Genomic DNA, 18,960 nt, shown 5'->3' with positions numbered 1-18,960 from the left:
TCAAAGTGAGATGTCACTGTGCTGAAAAATCGGTACCGAACTCCAGCAGCTCGATTCAAGGAAATTAAATTGGCTGATTCTTCCAGCTGTCCAGGCAGCAGGGAAGATTAGCAGGAAAGCTTGCAGACTAAGCAGGGAGGCAGTCAGTAAGGCATGTTTTAGCATCTCTCCCGCCCTGGGGTGCAGGTACCCAAGTGTGGCACCTCCATCAACCTAAGATCCAGCCTGTCCATGGAGGGCAGAAAACCAAGCAGGACTTGCTTTTTTCGGGTGTACACCAGCTGCATCGCTCCTTCCTGGGCTTTGAAAGGGCTCTGTAAGTCGTGTGTTTTTGCTGGCAGTGGGCCCTGGTGCATGAGAAGGGTGAAAGGGGCTTTCTCCCGCAGCTGTCCGTGCAGGGATCTCTAGGACATGAGGGCCAGAGGTTGGCTCCTTCCAGCATGGAGTGGGACTCAGACACGGGTTTATTTCCAGGCCTGTAGCTTATCTCTGATGGTTGTGTTGTTCTATAAAGCTAGATGTCTGAAAGAGATCAGAAGTGTGCTCTCTTGTTTTGGGGTCTCTTCCATGGGACAGCAGGTTTTTACAGTTCCCATTCTATGAGCAAATGTAATAAGTCCCATCTCTGCTCCTGAAGTACCAGCATCCTCAACATTGGCTTTGTTTGTCTCATTTCCCCTTCTTCCAAAGCCATAACTGCACAGTGCGTAGCAAGTACAGCTGTTGTGGTCATTTTTATGCAACTGTTTGTTTTGTTAATGCTCATCTCATCACAAATCCATTTACACATCCAGACCTGAGCCCACACCAGATGCGTGGCTCGGTGACTGTGTGGCAGTACTGCAGTGCTTGGCAGCATCGGGGCCAACTGGAACGGAGCTGCTTCTCCAGGAAGCATCCAAACATTCAGGGTTTTTTTGAGCTTGGTTTTGGTTCTCTTGGCCCTGTAACTCTGGCAAAGCTTGCTGAAAACCAAAAGGAACGAAAAAGGAAAAAGACCTTAAAGGATATTCTGCTTCCAGCATTACATATGATGTGGAGGGAAATAGATCTTCTGGATTGAGTTCTGTTTGCAGATCCAGCTGGCTCTTGAAGTAAGTGAGCATGAAAAGCAGATGATAAGTACGCACATATCCGGTACCTATCTGAAGAAACTGAAGTTATCTTAGAAACTGATATATACAGAGATCACAGCATCTGAAACTTTTCCCTCTGGCATTAAACGCAGCCAATGTTTAACAGTACTGAATAAAAATGTGACAGCTTAAGACACAGCAGCTCTTTCCAAGTGAACCTTCGGGGAGAACCTAGAGGAGAAAAATGTACGTTGAGATTTGGCTGAAGAATAGGGTTAATGCCATTTGTCCTTATCAAAACTGAAATGGCCGCAGGTAGGCAGGGCCTGGGTTTTGTATCTGATCCTGCGGACAGCAGTGCAGCACGACGCGATAGATCCCCGGTTCCGCTTCCTTCTTTTAATGAGGTCTGCCATCCAAGGATGGATATAGCTTGCTCTTGCACAGCCTGTGCATCTGACTGGTTCACAGCACACGGCCAAAATAATTGAAGGAGAATCTGCGTGTGGGAGGAAAGGAAATCAGCCGCACGTCGGCACATCCCGAAGCAGGAGTTAGCAAAGTGCAGCTTTTTGGCACGGGTTTGGCCACGGCTTCTGGTGTCACGAGCAGCTTGCTTTTTGCCAGCCTGCACCTGCAGTCAGCCGCAGCCGCATCCAGCCCACGTGAGCAGAGAAGGCAGGGGAGGGCTCCTCGTCTGGATCACACCAGCACCTTCCCTGCTCACGGCTGACAAAGCCGTTTAGCACAAAGATGGCTCAGATATTCCTCTGGTATGTGTAGTTTGCCCTCTGATGAACGCTGCGATTTTCTCTAGCCAGTCTCGGAGATGGGAGAACACAGATGAGCTTTATCCAGGCCTGAAGAGGCTGGAGCACATAAGCTGCTTGCCATATTGATGAAACACCTGGGGCATTCATTCTGAAGCCTAAACGCAGGCTGTTCACCTGGACTGCCAAGTACAACAGAAGCTTCCTTCTGGCTGGCAGGGTGTATTAATTTAAACAGAGCACCATCTGCAGGGCCTTGGAGAACAGCAGATCGGAGAGGAGAGGCAGAGAGGTTACTGGAAACAGTCTCGTTCTGATCTGGGGGCCTCCACTCCCATCCATTACCTATCATTTCTAATTAGCAGGCGCATCTTGGGGAAAGCTTCTCCGATTCACTTTCTTGCAGATGCTTTTCTTGCTAAGAGCTGTTGTTTTTGCTGAGCCTCCCAAGCTTATTTTGCAGGCTTTCACTGGCATTTGGAACTGTAATGGTCTCAATGACCCAGTAATTAAAGGAGTCCTGTACCTCCTGGACCAGAGAGCTGCCCCTTTGTCCTTCCTCTTTCTTCTCCCTGCAATGCCACTACCAGATGGTCGGAGGTTTTTCAACCCTTCAAAAGCCTCGTGTTTTTCCCATCTCATCAAGCATGTCTCAGCCATGCTTAATTAGCTTAAGGCTTTTCAACCACCCACCCCACTCCCCCTGACTCACCCCCCAGGAGATCAGTTAAGGACCTGAACAATTTCAATAAGAGCTTGGAAAGCAAATCCTCAGAGGGGAGGCATAGCTGCAGGAGGATGTAATATTAATGGTAGGGATCAGTCATTCGTTCTTTCTTCTCCCACTTCTGCCTGTCTGTCCATCCTCCCTTCCACTTATCTCCCCTTTCAGAATATCTGGGGATGCCCTTTGCTCTTTGGCAGTGCTTGGGAGCATTTGGTGGTGCTCACCCTGAGGCTGCCAACAGAATACTGTTGCTTTTAACCTGTTTCAATTAGGAAGTTCTGTTGAAGTCCTCCTTGAATAGGAAATGGCAAACATAATTAGCTAACCCATGTTAGGAGGCTCTTGGGTTGGAGTATTTTGGGTGAGTTTGTTTTGCTTTATTGCCTAATTCCTTGGCTGGTTTGAAAGTAGCTTTATTTACAGATCAGAGCAGTTGAGATGAAAGCCTGGTTAATTAACAGAAAAAATAAATTTGCTTCTTGCTTTGTATTTAACACGGAACGGCATTTATTTCTGCATTGTCGCATATGCACTTTTATTATTAATCTTCAAGCTTTAGCTGTACAACTGTAAATGAGGTTTAGAAACAAAACAAAAACTCTTTCCCTTCTTCCCTCCCTTCCTATAAAGCAATAGAGAGAGCTGTTTAAGCACGTGAAGCACAGGCTTAGTGTGGCATGTAGGATGTCTCAGAGGTACCTGCGGACGTTTGCTGTGTAATTGAGTACAGCATCTTTTGTTCCATGCACACAGGCAAATGAGAGCACCCAGCCATCGTGTGTTTGCACCGCTCCAATTAAAGACCAACTAATATAGCCACCTTGGAGATAAATATTTAGATATAATTAAAATGGCTAGCTGTAAATGCAAGAATCTAGCTGTGGATGATAGAGAAATGTGAGAGGGGGTTCTTGGCTACTACACAGCAATTTTCTTCCAACACTCCCCATCGGCTAGATTGAAATGCTGTATATGAGGCTAGATTGAAAGGTTGTTCTTACACTACTGCAAATCTTGGTATTTTTAAGGCACCGAGGGAAATAAAATGCAAAGAGCACACTCTAAATGAATGCACGATGCAGCACAGGAAAGGCCTGTAACATCGCTGCCTCCGTGGGAGTAAGTAGGGCTGTCGCTAAAGAGGAGCACAGCTCCCCAGTGCATTGGCACTGCTATTTACAGCCAGTAATCTTTGAAGTGCTAACTGCCCTTTTGTTTTTTGTGTGTAAGAGAGATGTTGCGTTTTTCTTTTATGTTTGTTTTCCACAAAAAGAAATGTTGGTTATTTTTATGATGGCTGCTGCTTAGTTGAGATCCTCTATGTAAAGATTACAGATGAGTTATGTGACCTGACATTCTCCCTGGGAATGTGCTCAGAACGAAGCAAGCCAGTGGCATTTCAAAGTCTGCTTTTAAAGTAGTTGGCTATATACTTTGTTTATCATAATTGCTACGATGTGCCATTTCTCTGGTATTTTGCACCTTCTCTTAATTGACTGCGAGGCAGAAAGCCTTTGGGCAGAGGCCCTGAGACCCAAAGGATGCATACCCATACTGAGAACAAAATGTGCCACTTGAGGCTGCTCCGTGATCCCCATCCTGTGAGAAGAGCTTGAAGCAGTCAGGCTTGCTGTGGGCTGTGGAAATGAAGCGAGCTCTAACCCTTCAAGAGCACCTGTAACAAGTACATGTTGCTGGGCACACTTCTCAATTACTGTGCTGTTCATCCTCTCACTGTGCTGTGCCAGGTGGTGATTTGAGCACTGTGGAGGAAACCAGCACTGTAAGTGTTCGGCTTTGAAGGGGGTTTCACATCCTGCTAATTGAAATCTCTGCTCCTCCCAATCACGTATCACCTTGTAGCCTCCTACTTCCTCCATGTGCCATGTCTATTAGTGTGGCTCCATGCGAGCTGACAGTGACAGTGAAAGGCTGTCCTGGAGATGAGGCACTCACTGGAGCACTGGGGGCTTCCCAGTTGCTCACTGAGCAGCCCCACTGCTTACACCCCGTGTCTCCATGTGGAGAGCAGAAAGAGCTGGGCATCTGTGCCTGGCTGGGAGGTGGAGGAAGGACCAGCAGGGCGGTGCTGCCTTGGCTCTGCTTGGCTGAGGACACCAGAGAGCCCACCACCCAGCAGCGCCCAGCACCTTCATGGCAAGGTTAGCACGAGTTCTGTCTTTCTGCAAAAATACTTTGATCCAGTTCAGTGTATCAGCAGGAATTTTGTTTTGGCAAGAAAGCAACTACTTTTTTTTTTTCCCCCTACATTTCACTGGTTTCTTGTTTCTGGAGACTTCACAGTTTTGTGGCTAGAAGCCTCTCGTGCTTAAAGCTATTGGCCCTCCTGTGAAATAAAAACTGTTTGAAATAAAAACAGCTAAGGAGGAAAAGGAAAAAAAAAAACACCGCAGCCTTTCCCAAGGCCTGACATTCAGATTGCTTTGCAGTGCCCCCTGGAGGGATGGCCTTTGGTTATAAGCTCCACTACATCACTGGAGAGCTGGCTGCACACGACCGCAATGGCAGCCCTCCAAAGACTGAACTTTAATGATGAATGCCACGAAATGCTGCTACACAGGCTCACTCTGGGGAAAGTAATACTGTGTACAGTGTGTGATCTATGTCACCTGGAGTCCTTATCATTTCTTTCAGCTATTTGCAGAACTCTTTCGTGTTTGGGCTGTGGAAGGAGAGCATTAATTCAGGTTTAGTAAACATGAAGATAGGCAGAAATAAAATGAATCTGCACTGTTAAGCTTGCTATAGCAAACATACCTTGGGAGAGCAAAAAGATGCTGAGCTGAACTTAGCGAGCTTTAATTTGGGTCCATTTTCATTGTACTTTCTTTTGTACCATAATTGGTATTATTAAGCAGTCTCCTGGGCTATGAATTACTGCTATAGTAAGGAAATGAAACAACTGAAGAACTTTGCTGACTGGGAACATGCAGAAGGAGAAGCAGGACCTATTTAACCATTATTATTATTAATGTCTTCTCCAAGCGTTGTTAATATCATCATTACTGCCATACAGACATGCAACAGAGCTCCCTAAACTTCAGTTGATAATAACATTGTGCGAGGTGCCGTACGCTTAGGTCTCTATCCAGAAAGCACACAGCCTAAATCGTGTATCATGCCATGCTTATCAGTACAACCAAGGCATCCGTTAGATGGATTTCCAACATAGTTGTGTGGCTTTTTTACATGTATTGTCTGCGCCCATTAAGATTTCTCCAACTCCTGCTGGTTAAAGAGTTAGCTTTGCTCTGCCAGAGGAACTGTTGCATGAATGACCAATACGTACCTGTCGGTGCTTCTGCCAGGCAGAAACACCTCTTGTTCTTCCCCCCATGAAACATTCTTACAAAACAGAGAAAAAAAAGACTTGCTATCTTTTCAATTAGGAAGTTTGCTGTTGTTTTTGTTTTGTTTTGGTGAGTTTTTGTTGTTTTTTTTTTTTTAATCAGAAGTCCCAATACTTCTATTAATTGAGAGCTCTCTGCTGCCAACCTTTCCCCAGAGCAGTAGGGCTACCCAAGGAATACAGAGTTCTGTTTTTCTAGAAAGTCTTTACTCCTAACACATTTAGTTTTTCTGGCAATTCAACTCCATTGCCAGTGTATCTACAGATGATGGTTAGACTTGATAATTTTAACTGTCTTTTCCAACCTAAATGATTTGATGGTTATAAATAATTTTGGCAAGAGCCAGCAATACTTCTCTGGCAGCTTTGGGCTTTTCAGGCTACTTTTGTAGGACTCCCTGAAAACAGAACAGTTCCCATAAAACTGTCTGTAAAAAGAAAGGAAAAAAAAAAAAAAGTATGTAACTTGATAGGGGAAGAGATTTTGTTAGAAATATTTTGATCAACTCCACATGTGCCTTTGCAGCCAGCTCTTTTTGCAGCAGGACCACCCGCTGCACGTGGGATGCAGCAGCTCCAGTGGCCTTGGTGCAGCCTCAGGTCTGCTGCAGTATCCCAGCCAACCTCCAGCTTCTTTCCAAGCCAGGCACTCTCATATGCTGTGGCAGCAGTAGGCAAAATAGTCACACCTCTGCAAAGTGCCTCCTGCTGTGGTATGATGAGGAGGCTCACCCTCTCCTCCTCCATCCCTGTGTTTGAGGTATATCTGTGGCTTGGGTAAGGTTCTGGTTTTGTTCTGTCTGCTCATTTTTGCAAAATCATGTTTCTTGAACTCACCTAATGTGTGTAAATACAAACTGGCCTCCACTGTGCAAATTCCTCTTCAACTGTGGTGCACAGTGCTGAAGTCAGGGTCAGCCTCATCCAATGTTACAGCAAATTACAGTGTGTACAACCAGGATGGGAATCAGTGGTACTCAGTGCTTTCGGCCATCGTAATGTCAGCTCCAGGCATTGTGGATATTCTGTAGGAATAAAGCAACTCATTAAGACACACGGGTTATTTGCTCCCCTCACCACCAAATATTCACAACATCTGTTCACCGAAAGGCCACAGACTTCTAACTCAAAGCACAGCTCATTCAGAGACCCATTTTAAGTGCTTATATCAGATTAGTAACTAAGTAGGCAAAATATTTGATCAGGATTTGCTGTGAACTAAGAACTCTCTTGGCAAGGACTACCTGTTTTCTATGTAGCAGTTCCTCCCTTCAGTGAGTTTGTAGTATTTAAAATAGATTTGATGTGAAAAGACCAATCCAAGATGTTTATTTTGTTGCCTGGCTTTCATTGTATACATAGAGACATCTTGTGAATGGTTGTGAAAAGAAGTTGTTTGAGACTCCTCAGGCTGTTTGTCAGGCTGAAGGTTTTTAGTGCACTGAAGTGTAGTGAAAAATGAGAACTATAAAGCAATATAACGCGAATTGTCTAGACCTTTAAACCTACTCAGGAAATCAAGATATATATGTATTTTTAAAGAAACTCAATAAACCTTGTTTTTAGGATTGTGAAATCTGCTATTGACAGGGCTGAACATAAACACGGTTCAAGGCCAGTGACTTAATTCTAGGTGACACCACTCCTAATCCTTTCTAGCCGAATCCTTCAGTTTTATCTGCGGCTCTGGGAAAAGGTCTGTCAAGGCTGAAGTCACTTGCACGAGGGGATTAGCAATTTTTGCATTCTTTTGAAAGCTTCAGTAATTCTCTTGAAAGTAACAGATGCCAAGGCATTTGTGGAAACTGTGGGCAGTGGCAAGCCTTACACTGGCCTGCAAATTCTTTCAGACCTGGGCCATGAGAAACAGCGCACATCTGAAGCCTCCAATTCCAACCTTTGTGCCATGTGTGCCGGCAAAAGCTCTGTGTTGTCTTCTGTCTGTGAGTAATCAAGGGGAGGAGAAGAGGGGAGATGTTCCTTCTGATTGACCCAGGGGTGGAATCACTATATTGATTTCTTTTCTCTTTTTTTTCTTTTTTCAAGCCTGGAATAGTTGAAAGCTGTATTATAAAAAGGCTTTGGGCTTTTTAGTGAGCTCATGAGCTAAGAAGGTCTTCATTAGAAATAAATCATAAAACATGATCCAAATCCAGCCATCTGAAGGAGTTTAGCTGGAGGAAACGCTTTTAATATGTGCAAGTCATCTTCCTTCAGCAAGACAAATGCCTGCCACTGTCAACTGCTAATACAATTATTCTCTTCTGGCATAATTGGTAGAGGTCTTGCCTTTGGTGCTAAGATTGCAAGTATAAGCCTTTAAGTTTTCTAGCACCTCATAATGGGAGGATGGTATTACAGAAGGGCTGAGCACTATAACATGCCAGCCTGGGTTTCAGTATTTTATGTGGCATTTGACATTCTGAGCATCCTGGGGCTCAGCTGTATGCTGGCTGACCTTCAGGACATCTCACTGCAAGGAACCCTTGTTAGCCATCAGTTATTAGGAAGATGTGGGGGAGATGCTACAGACTTGCTCAATAGCTTGGAGGAAAAGTATAGTTATCTTATTAGACTTGAGAGTCTGCCAATTTTCATGATAGACACCAGTTTTATTAGCAGTTCTGTAAACTGTTGAGGGAAAAAGAAGGCAAAAGCCAATTTGTTGGCTCTAATGTTGCTGAGCTCTGTAAGCACAGGTCACAGAGGTGGTGTCATCTCCAGTGCGGTGAGCGTTGGCATTGAATTCATGAAGCCAAGTTTAGGACTCCAGATAGGTGGCTTGGTTTTTCAAAAACGCTGCACACATGCCAACTGTGCTGTGAAATGGCATCCTTTGAAGCCAGCTGGAGCTGCTGGGTGCTTGGAGCTTTTGAAAATCAGGATCCGAACTCCATTTTAAAGTGTTCCTAGCTTCAGTCACCTGATTCTGAAAATACTGACCTACGTCTGCTGCTATCTAGAGCAATCCGCACGGTAAAAGTGTGTTTGATGGAAAGGAGAGATATTCTCTCCAGTGATGAAGGGAAAAATCTTGGTCTATTTGAAAGCATATTCTCTCTCAATGGAAGGCATTGAGACGAAAATGAAAGTTTGTTCCCCCCTTTTTTTCTTAAAGACTTTTGTTCACGCTGTGTATTGTGTGGTTTGTATCTTTGGCCTGCAGTTTCTGTTTTGTGCCTGAAGATATAGCATGACTTGGAGGAATCTAATATCTCAGAGTGCAGTCAAGATGATTGCTGAGGAAAAAAAGAAGTGCCAAAGCTTTCCAAATGAGTTGCTCCAGGTCTTATCCAAAGTAATTAAGAAAAGTCAGTAATGCTCTCGTCCTAATCCAGCATTGGTCTGGCTTTCCATTTGAAATTGCTTCCTTTTGGTACAAGTACATCTCTAATAAGTGTGAAACCCAGAGTAGATGTCTGACCCTTTTCTCTCCTGCTGGTCAAGTTGCCAGAAGAACCAGTAACAGCAGAATGGGCCTCTTCCAACAGTGGGAGTAAACTCATATGAGAGGAAGTGTAATTAGGAATAAAGCTATTTGGGAGAGGGTAAGTCCTCCAGTACTTCTCCTACTCTGCACTGGTAAGCTGTAGATCTGGTGGATCATTATGTGCCAATGCTGGTAGATGTCAGGGTTTATGAACCTGACTGAGGACCTCTCTAGAATGATTTCCTGTGGCTGTAATGCATGCTGCTGGCTTTTTCTTACTCTCCACTAGTGAGTCCTTCTGGACTGTTCTGAAGAAGAAAAGCTGTATCTCGTAATCAGCAAGCTCTTCCTTGGGGCTGTCTGCTTCCCATTTTTTTTCAGGGAGCTTAGAAGAAACAAATTCACCTTCCTCTTCTAGGTGTTACACTCCCTCACCATCCTCAGGGGCTTCTCCCAGCCTTCCCAATACCCTATAGCTAGAGGTGAAGGCAGGAGCAGCATGGGGAGGGAGTGTTCCAGAAATCAAGAGACAGGAAAAAAGAAAAAAAAAGGATAACCTTAGAATGCTGACTCATTGGAGAAAGAAATGTTCAACTGAAAGCAAATAATCCAGACCCCTGTTTTACAAAGCCGAGGTCAGTTGAGAAGTACTTTGGAGCTGTTTGGAAGTGGAAGGATTATAGCTGTTAGTATTCTTTGCCTTACATTATCTAAATGTAAATGTCTGTCTCTGATGTAGCATCCTAGTTAGACCCTAGAATTTATGAACTGAGGGAATGATGAAATGTGAAAAAGTTGAGAAGAAAAATGTGCAGCTCTGTCTTTTTGTAATTCTTGCTGAGAGCTGATATAAATGGAAGACAAATCAAAGGCAACAATAGCACCATGCATTTTATCTCGCACACTGTGATGCATATTAGTGTTGTTTCCCATTGTGAGCCCAGAAGAACATTTACAATTTTAGAAAACACTGCATAATGACTCTCCACAAGGAAGAGAAGCTAGCATATGACTGCCAATACTGACACTTGCTTTTTTCTGGCCTGTGAAATTATTTTCCTAGAACCTCTGAATGGAAAAAAAAAAAATTACAACCCTGCACTGTGAATTTTGAATTCTGCCCTAAATTTTCTCCGTGAAGCAGAGCAGATAGATGTGGTGATATTCTATATCCAGTCTTTGACCTTGCCAGGAAATATTGGTCAAACCCATCAACATGTGACAATGATCTTCTAAGGTATGGGTAATACCACCCAGGCTGGTGGATGACTCTTTTCCAAGGCAATCCACCGAAGATTTCTGTTCAGTTTTGCTTTTTACAGTTTTGGGAACATTCCTGGCTTTGTGGGAGGAGGGTGAATGTCAGGAGGACTGGAGTAAGTATTTTAAGTATTAAACACCAGCAGTGCTATTGCGGTCTGGTTCTGTACCTCCCTCGCTCTCCAGAATGTCAGTAGTAAAGCTGAGTTGTAAAACATGCCATTGAAATGTGTGGAAATGAGTGACTGCCATCATCGAGCTGAAACACCCTTAGTGGTAGCTAGGCTGCTTTTTTAGACTTGTCTCAGTTTGGGGATACGTAGCATGCTGTTTCCTCTAGCAGCATTGTGACTTAGAGAATTTTGATCCATTCATGGCTTGCTTCTATGCACTCTGAGTTGAAAGGAGGATGAGATCATTCCCTGCTGGCACAGGACACTCAGATAGGAGCCAGCTCTTGCTCTGACATAGCAGTGCTGAGCTGAGTGCTGAAACCCGTAGGGCCAGTGCCAGGTGACACAGGGAGAGCTTGAACTCTACTTCAACTCCTGGTGGCCAAATGGAGCGGTGGGGAATACATCCCTCCTTTCTCTCCGGAGTTAAATCTAAGGTGTTTCATCTTTGCACCTTCCTTTTCACTGAAGTGGCCTGCTGGGCTTTATCTTATAACAAAATAAGTTCTAGATATTGCCTGTGTATCTGAAACAGTCCTCTGCTGAAAGCCAGGCACCAACAAATTCAGCATTTAGTTCCTTTGGAATATGAAGTACTGTGATGGCAATGTAAGCACCCCCATAATAACAGGTGAAGAGGCAAGTGCTGAACATTGCTTTCAGTATTAAACTGTGGCTGAGTTGACCTGGAGCTCTCAATTAGAGACAAGAACATCAGGCACTTCATTATTGGAAATTAGAAAAAAATAAATTAGAAAGGCAGAAGTCCAACAAGGAATTACTCTGGCCAGTATTGTTAAAGATAATAAAAAATGTTCTTACAAATATATTAACAGCAAGAGCAGGGCCAAGGAGAATGTCTTGCTTTTTTTGGACGTGGCAGGGAACGTTATTACGTGGGGTAAGGATGAGGTTCTCACTGTCTCTTGTGTTTAATCATCAGGCCAGTTATCCTCAGGGTGCTCAGCCCCTTGAGCTGGAAGACAGGGATGGGGAGCAGAATAAACCCCCCATGATTCGAGAGGAAACGGTTACTTGCTGCACCACCTGGACTGTCAAAAGTCCATGGAGTTGGATGAGATCCACCCGGGTGTGCTGAGTGAGCTGGCAGATGTGATTACCAAGCTTCTTTCCACCATCTATCAGTGGTCCTGGTCAACTGGAGAGGTCCCAGACAACTGGAGACTTGCTGATATGATGCACATCTACAAAAATGATTGGAAGAAGGATCTGGGGAACTGCAGGCCTGTCAGCCTGACCTTGGTATTGGGGAATAGAATGAAGCAGATGATCTTGAGTGCAATCGCACGATATGTGCCAGACAACCAGGGGTTCAAACCCAGCCAGCATGGGTTCACAAAATGCAGGTACTCCTTGACCAACCTCACCTCCTATGGCCAGCTGACCTGCCTGGTGAATGAGGAAAAGGCCATACATGTGATCTACCTAAACTTTGGCACTGACTCCCACAGAATTCTTCTGGAGAAGCTGGCAGCCTATGACTTGGAGGGGTGAAATCTTTGCTGGGTAAATAAGTGGCTGGAGGAATATTAGGAAAAATTCCACCTCAGAGCAGTGATGCAGTGGCACAGGTTGCCCAGGGAGTGGTGGAGTCACCGTCCCTGGAGGTGTCCCAGAGCCGTGGGGATGTGGCACTGAGGGACATAGGCAGCAGGCATGGTGGGGGTGGGCTGGGGTTGGACTTGGTGATCTTGTGGTCTTTTCCAACCTTGATGATTCTATATTTCCATGATTATATTGCAGTGCTTTGACGTTGATTCTAGGAAACCATCTTCCCCTACTTAATCATCATTTTTCTCTTACATTTATCAAGTAATCAGTAGAAATTTAAAATGACAGCAGTGCATACAAGGTAAGTAATATTGGACTTGCAGTATGTTTGGTTTTCCTCTGAGCCCTTTGAGGCCTGACTAGTGTTGACTCACACGTTGTAGAGGAGAAAGACATGCTTTCACTGGAGAAATGGGAATAACAATCAGCATTAATGACACACTGCAAAAGCAGCGCAGATCTCCAGAAGCCAGATTTCATTGATGTCTTCCACAGAGCACACAGTGCTTCCCCAGCAGAGTGAGGAGGATCACCTTCAATAACACAGCCAGCACTGTCATCTGTCACCGGGCTGTCCCTTTCTTTACTGAGGGAAAACAACGCCAAGCCATTTATGTAAAATTTCTTAGTGCCCTTGATTGTGTGTGTGCATGTGGTGTTTAAATGCCTGTTATGTTTTGGTGAGTCACCACCCAGGTCCAAAGCAACACACCTGAAAAACACAAATAGGTGAGGATTTCAGTAGGGAAATGATTTCTTTAACGTAGATTTGTGTTAATCATCATGTAGTCAAAGCTGACTGTAAAGCTTTAAAAGACTCCAAGTAGAACTCTTTCAAAAAACAAATAACAAAAAAAAACCCCACAACCTGGATTCAGTCATTCATTTGTTTTTGAAAAATGATCATCACGTCTCTTGGTAGGGGAAAAAAGATGGTAAGTATCACCTGTAAGGTCTTTGTGATTGAGTGCTGCCAATTACCACTTTTCTTTCCAGCGAATGAGTTTCATATTCCGTTGAGCTTAATTCTAGGAAGCTAGCAGGCGTACAAAATTAAAACAGAGAGCTTGGCTGTGTCTTGTTAAGCTTTTGGAAATGGAAGTGCTCTTTCCAAATAGTTTCAGCCAGGTGTGAGGTGAACAATACCTCTAGTTATCCAAGTTTTTAGGAAGTGGGATTTTTTTGTTTGTTTTGTTTTAACAAGTATGTGTTTTTCACTTTTTCATGCTGACTGCTGCATCTTTGCATCACAAAATGCTTCAAAATTACAGTGTGCCTGCAAGGTACCATCCATTAACAGAACTTTGCTGAACTTTCTTGTGCTCTCGTCACTGAGAACATTCTGTTCTATTTTAAGCCACCAAATTTAGGCTGGGGTCTGTGGATGAATAAAAGGGAAGCGTCTCTTTCTCTCCCACACAGTATTTTGTTACTGCTTTTCAGGTAAAACCATACACTCTTTATTTACCCTTCTGCTGCTCTTCCCTGCCACTTTGAAGCTCATTCTTCATACGCTTGGCAATAGTCTCCTTGAAAAGGAATTGAGCAGAGTATTTTCCAGGGCTCCTCTTTGACTTAGCAGTTATCTCTTTCAGAAGCAGTGACCCCAGAAGTAAATGTTTGCAGTTGTAAGGGTGAGCAGCCCTGGCTACACTCTATCAGAAACTTGGGCAAAGCCTCCTTTTGTCCCATGCTCACGGCATGCTTTTTCACCATGGTGTGCTCTTCCTTGTAGCTGGGGTTGGAGACTTAAAATACATGGGTGCTTGCTTGAGAGTTTGGGTATGTTTGGAAGGGATTTTTCTCTCTACCAGCTCTTGAGCAAGTGGCTGTTTTTGTCTTTTCACATTCTTACTCCCTCCCTCTCGCCCCTTAATATGATTCAGTTTTCCAATAATTATCATTGTTATTTGCTTGCAGTGCCTGCCTGGTGCTGGTACAGCTGCTCAGAGCTGAGGGTTGATGTGGTTTCTTCTGTTTGGGGCGGCTCCTGTAGAGGGGAACCAAAAATTTCTTTACCGTTTCTGAAATAAATAGCGTGCTGCTCTGATAAATCAGACCTGCTTATGAGATCCAGGACCTCTTTGCTTTCACAATCTATTGCTTTGCTGCAGTTGCATCAGGATTATTTGAAATGCTCAGAAAGTACGGCGAATGCAAAATTGAAATGGAATAGGGGCACAGTGTGTGCTGATGGAAAATCCAGCAGCAGGGCGAGCTATTCAGTTGTTCGTGATGGAGGGGAAAGCAGGGCCTGCGAAAGCTATTGGGCACCTGGGTCAGCTCTTCAAAATGAAGGATTGCATCCTCACTCTGGATTAGTCGTGCAGAAAGGCATTAAACCTGCTCTACAAGGATAGCTGGAGACAGACAAGAAGCGTGGCAATATGTGTGGTGGGTGTGCAGGAAAAATGCATCACTGTGAGTGTGGATGTCCAGGCATCATTTGGGCAGCTGGTGGTTGTTCCAATGCTTGAGGAATAAGAGGCATTCTGCGTGCCCAAACATCAGTTCTCCCTGATGGAAGCCAAAGCTCGGAAGACCTGGAGGGTTCCTCTGGATCCTTTATGTGTAAGGATCCTCCAGTGCAGCCATTCCTTGCATCCATGAGTGTTTTAGCAACAGGAAGCTGGAGGTGATCAGGAACTGAACTGTGTAACTTGTGAATTTGGTAAGCAGTTACAAGTGACAGGGAAAATAACAGAATGGGAAAGGAAGGTAAATAATGCTGTTTCTAGAGAACTCTGTATTCAGAACACCTACACTTTTGAGCGTGCTGTCTGCCTCCTTTACAGACAGGGAGGTGGAGTGCAAGAGCTCTGAAAGCAGCTCGGGCCAGGTAATCTGCTAGTTTGAATACTACCCGGCAACATTTTAGTTATGTTAACAGTCAGCAGTCAAAGAATTCAATTGAAAGCCTCTGGGTGCTCCATTTCAGATATTCCCTGCTGTAGGGTTCTTCTTTGATGAGAGGTTTCACAGAAAGAGCATCTGGAAAACAGCAGCATGGCCTCTTTGTCAGAAGAGAAATTCAGAAAGGCCTTTTCTGCGAATGATATGCCCTTGTATTCATCAAGAGCCTGCTGTGTGCAGGTCTATCCTGTTGTTACAGAGAGACAAAAGAGACAAAGAGCTCCTGATGGGCATTAGCGACTTTAGAGACGCCCAATTTGTATGGGTCTTACGGACCAGATTGCTGGGAGACAATCCTCCCTGCACTCCCATTCCCACCTTTAGGGAAAAAAAGGCATAATGAGATTTACTAAGAGTATATTTAATAAAGAACCGAAAAAGGGTAGGGATAAGCACTTCTAAGACACTCTTAAATCACGTTTTAAAAGAATTGCCGTTCAGCTTGAGCCTGGAAATAACAGAGCCTTTAGGTACAGACGCGTGCACAAACACAGAGCTGACGCGATGCACGCTGCGCCGCGGGGACGGGGAGCCTCATCGCTCTGCTGCTCTTGGAGACAGAGCCAAAATGCCACAAGGGAGGGTAAACACTCGATTTAATGATGAAGGGGCTGCAAATCCTAACAGCGGCATTAAGAAATGATGCTCAGCTCTTTCCAGCGCCTGGCAAAGCTGGCGTCCCAGCCAGCGCTCCTTCCTCTGACATCTCGAGCTTTCTTTTCATCTCTGCGGCGCCTAATTGCCAGGGAGTTTTTTGATCAAGGTAAAAGATTCCTGATTGAACAGATGGAGACGTTGGTTAATGAAGCTGCACTGAATAGAGCCTCAGACTCGTACTCGACCCGGATGTCACAGAAGGATGGTGAGGGGGGAATTGCCCCCAGCCTTCAGCGTAACAAAATTAAGCAGGGCTGTGGCTGCTGTGGCTCAGAGCCCTGATAGCGGGAGGTAGGGCACTTCTGCATATAGAACCATGCAAAAATGCAGTGTAAATCTTATTTGTGGGGGTATTTGGTGTGGTCGAAAGGGGTCAGTCATGCCGGATGGAGGTGGTGAACAGAGCAAAGCCAGATTCTCCAGTTCCTAAGTGAAGCGGCATTTATGCTACCAAAACGCAGTAGTAAACAAAGTACACGAAGGCTTGACAGTAACATTAGCAAACAGCTACAGTGAAATGGCTGGGAAGAAGGAAAAAAGCAGCCCCGACTATTTGCAGAGCAGGAGAAGTGGAACTAGTTTTGACAGATAAGACAGTGCAGCTCTGGGTCACAAGAGCTCTGTCTTTCATTTTTGTTGCTGCAGATGGAAAATGGTGCCTTCAAATTTTAACTGGAGAAATTCAGATTTTAACGAGCCCCCATTTCTCACTGTCTCCCAATTAGGGGAAGCATATTTACAGCTAAATGTAGAGTAATAAATTTAATTTAGCGGCTGTGTGTTGCGGAAATCTGCATCATTCAGAATAGCTACAATGTAATTTTCATATTACATAATGACCGAGATGTTTTTTTCAAGGTATATAACCAGAGTAGAAGTGGCTGCTAGACACATAACTTACATCTGGTGAATTTCCCTTGGTTGCAAATGGTCCATGGGCAGAAGAGCAGTTTATTGGAAATCCTGTAGCATTACCCAACAAATCTGTTCTGTAGGTATTTTTCAGGAGTAACAACCTTGCCATTTTACCTGCAAAAAACCACTAGTGGCAGCCTTGGACTGTTGTTATGGCTAACTGCTTTTCTTCAAGAATTCAGAATGATCCTAAGGCAAGGATTTTGCTCTTAGTTACAAGGCTTCTAACGAACATTGGGGATTTTTTTCAGATCCGCGTTATCTTGGTGTTGCCCGATTGTACTGGCGGGACTCATTCATACATGAAATCTCATTTTTCTGTTTGTCTTAAAGCTTGTCCATGGTACTATAACTGGAAATTCACTGCAGAAATCCAGGTTCCTGCTCTGGAGCCCAGAGGCACCAGGAGGGCTTTGGTGAGGCTGGGCTCAGCCACGAGCACTCCATCTTCCCGACTGCCTCACAGTCAGCAGCAAATCAACCCCCTAGAGTCAGGCTGATCTCATTGGTTCTGGAGAGACTTGAGGTAGGATTCTGCTTTGAGTTACCTGGGAGAGGAGCCTGCCTCTTTCTCCTGATGACAGAGGCACTCTTCAGCACACAGCAAAGCCTTGCTGATGATCAGGTAAAAAAAATAAGTTGTATGGATTGCTCTGCATTACAGCTCCTAAGCCTGTATCATTGCCTACGTATAGACATAAATCTTGTGCAAGAGGAGGAGTTATACTTCTCACTTGCTAATTTATCAGGAGTGTGGAGAATGGATATAGGTATCTTACCTCTCTGTTCATTTTAATTTCGTGAATTGCATGCGAATTTGAAGTTGTGTTTCTCCAGAGGAAGAGCAGTGCATTAGCTCGAACTGCGTGGAACTACCAATAGGTTGTGACTGGAGAGGAAGGAAAAAAAAAAAAAAAAAGATAAAATAACAGGACAGAGATTTCTATCTGCCTGCTAAATATTTGTCTGGCGTGCTTAAGAAGGCTGGGAGTGCCTTTGCCTGCCCTGGCATCCTGCTGTCACTGCTAGCTGTGTAAGCAGCCCGCAAAGGGCCGGGGCAGTGAGCTCTGCCAGGAGCACAACTGGCTTCGGTAATTGGAACTGAAAGCAGTACCTCTCAGGCTCCCTCCAGTTCTGTGGTGCCCCAAGGCCCGAAATACCTCTCTTGTTTGTGCTCTAGCCTGTAGCAATCCAGAGTGGGGATGGAGAAGGGCTCTGGAATGAATGGGCTGTCGCTGCCTTGCTGGTTTTGTTCAGGTCCTGCTGTTAATGGGAAATGGGCTCGTTTCCATGAGGCGCTCGGTGTTATTGCACGGCAGGGAAGAAGCTTTGCAGATCATGTCCCTCCCGCATGCACAGCAGCGTGGTGAAGTGCCGCTGTCCACATCCTGTAATAAGAGCAAGGGAAGAAATGAAGATTTATGTTAACACGGGTTGAAAGTCTTTCCCAAAATCAGCTGGTAGAGCGCACAAGCACCCTCCCAAGGTTTGCAGTGGTACTCAGCTTTGTGAAGGTCTAGAATATCTCCTGCCTCCTTCGTCCCTGAACAATGTGTCTCGCTGCCCGTTTCTTGCTGACAATCTGCAGCAATCAACATATGCCATAAAAAGCACAATGTGGCCATAATCCAGTCCCCGAAGGGATGGCGAATCAGCTAAGCAGACTCGGAAGGAAGGGGAAGTGTAGGACACATGCTAGTGTTCTTCTGACAATGTTCATAGCCCTCAACCTTATGAAAAGCAATTTTACAGATTTGCTGCAGCTGTTGTTGCCCTTTGGGTCTCCCTTGAGGGCTGCCCACCCTGAGGCTTTTTGTGTTGGGGGCTCTTGACACCTTCTGCTTTCAGCAGCCCCAATTAGTACAAGCGTGCACGCACCAAGACGTGTGTGCACAAAATGCTGTGGCTTTAATTAGGTTCTGTCTTCAGCTCGCACCGTGCCAATAATGCTTTGCACCTGTCAGCTGCATGAGGGATTTCTGAAGTGGAAAGCGAGAAGCCTTTCGGCAGCGTGGTGAAGCCAGGCGTACTGGCTAGTTAATGGGAGATCTTGGGGTAGGGCCGGGAACTTTGGGCAGGCATTGAGGAGCTGCCAGC

At 44.9% G+C, this 18,960-nt stretch overlaps 1 protein-coding gene and 1 long non-coding RNA gene across 10 annotated transcripts in view; one reads left to right on the top strand and one right to left on the bottom strand.

The window, feature by feature from the left end:
- Positions 1-18,960, bottom strand: part of LOC122156201 — a 60,160-nt gene that overhangs the window by 18,339 nt on the left and 22,861 nt on the right. For 5 of the 7 annotated variants that reach the window (XR_006167409.1, XR_006167406.1, XR_006167412.1 and 2 more), the window contains 4 exons: positions 18,024-18,251; positions 17,643-17,752; positions 12,912-13,090; positions 6,781-6,968 (listed from right to left, as the gene is read on the bottom strand). This is a non-coding gene — a long non-coding RNA (uncharacterized LOC122156201). Of the gene's footprint in view, positions 1-2,630; positions 4,337-6,780; positions 6,969-12,911; positions 13,091-17,642; positions 17,753-18,023; positions 18,252-18,960 lie in introns of those variants that run through there. The other 2 variants (XR_006167411.1, XR_006167405.1) reach the window with 2 other exon arrangements.
- MACROD2 (mono-ADP ribosylhydrolase 2) overlaps positions 1-18,960 on the top strand; it is an 839,235-nt gene that overhangs the window by 805,818 nt on the left and 14,457 nt on the right. The window lies entirely within an intron of this gene.

The sequence above is a fragment of the Centrocercus urophasianus genome, unplaced genomic scaffold, assembly GCF_019232065.1.
Source record: "Centrocercus urophasianus isolate 14NV4802_14NV808 unplaced genomic scaffold, USGS_Curo_1.0 seq_10, whole genome shotgun sequence".
In the NCBI taxonomy this organism is placed as follows: Eukaryota; Metazoa; Chordata; class Aves; order Galliformes; family Phasianidae; genus Centrocercus; species Centrocercus urophasianus.
This window is presented reverse-complemented; position numbering and strand designations above follow the sequence as displayed.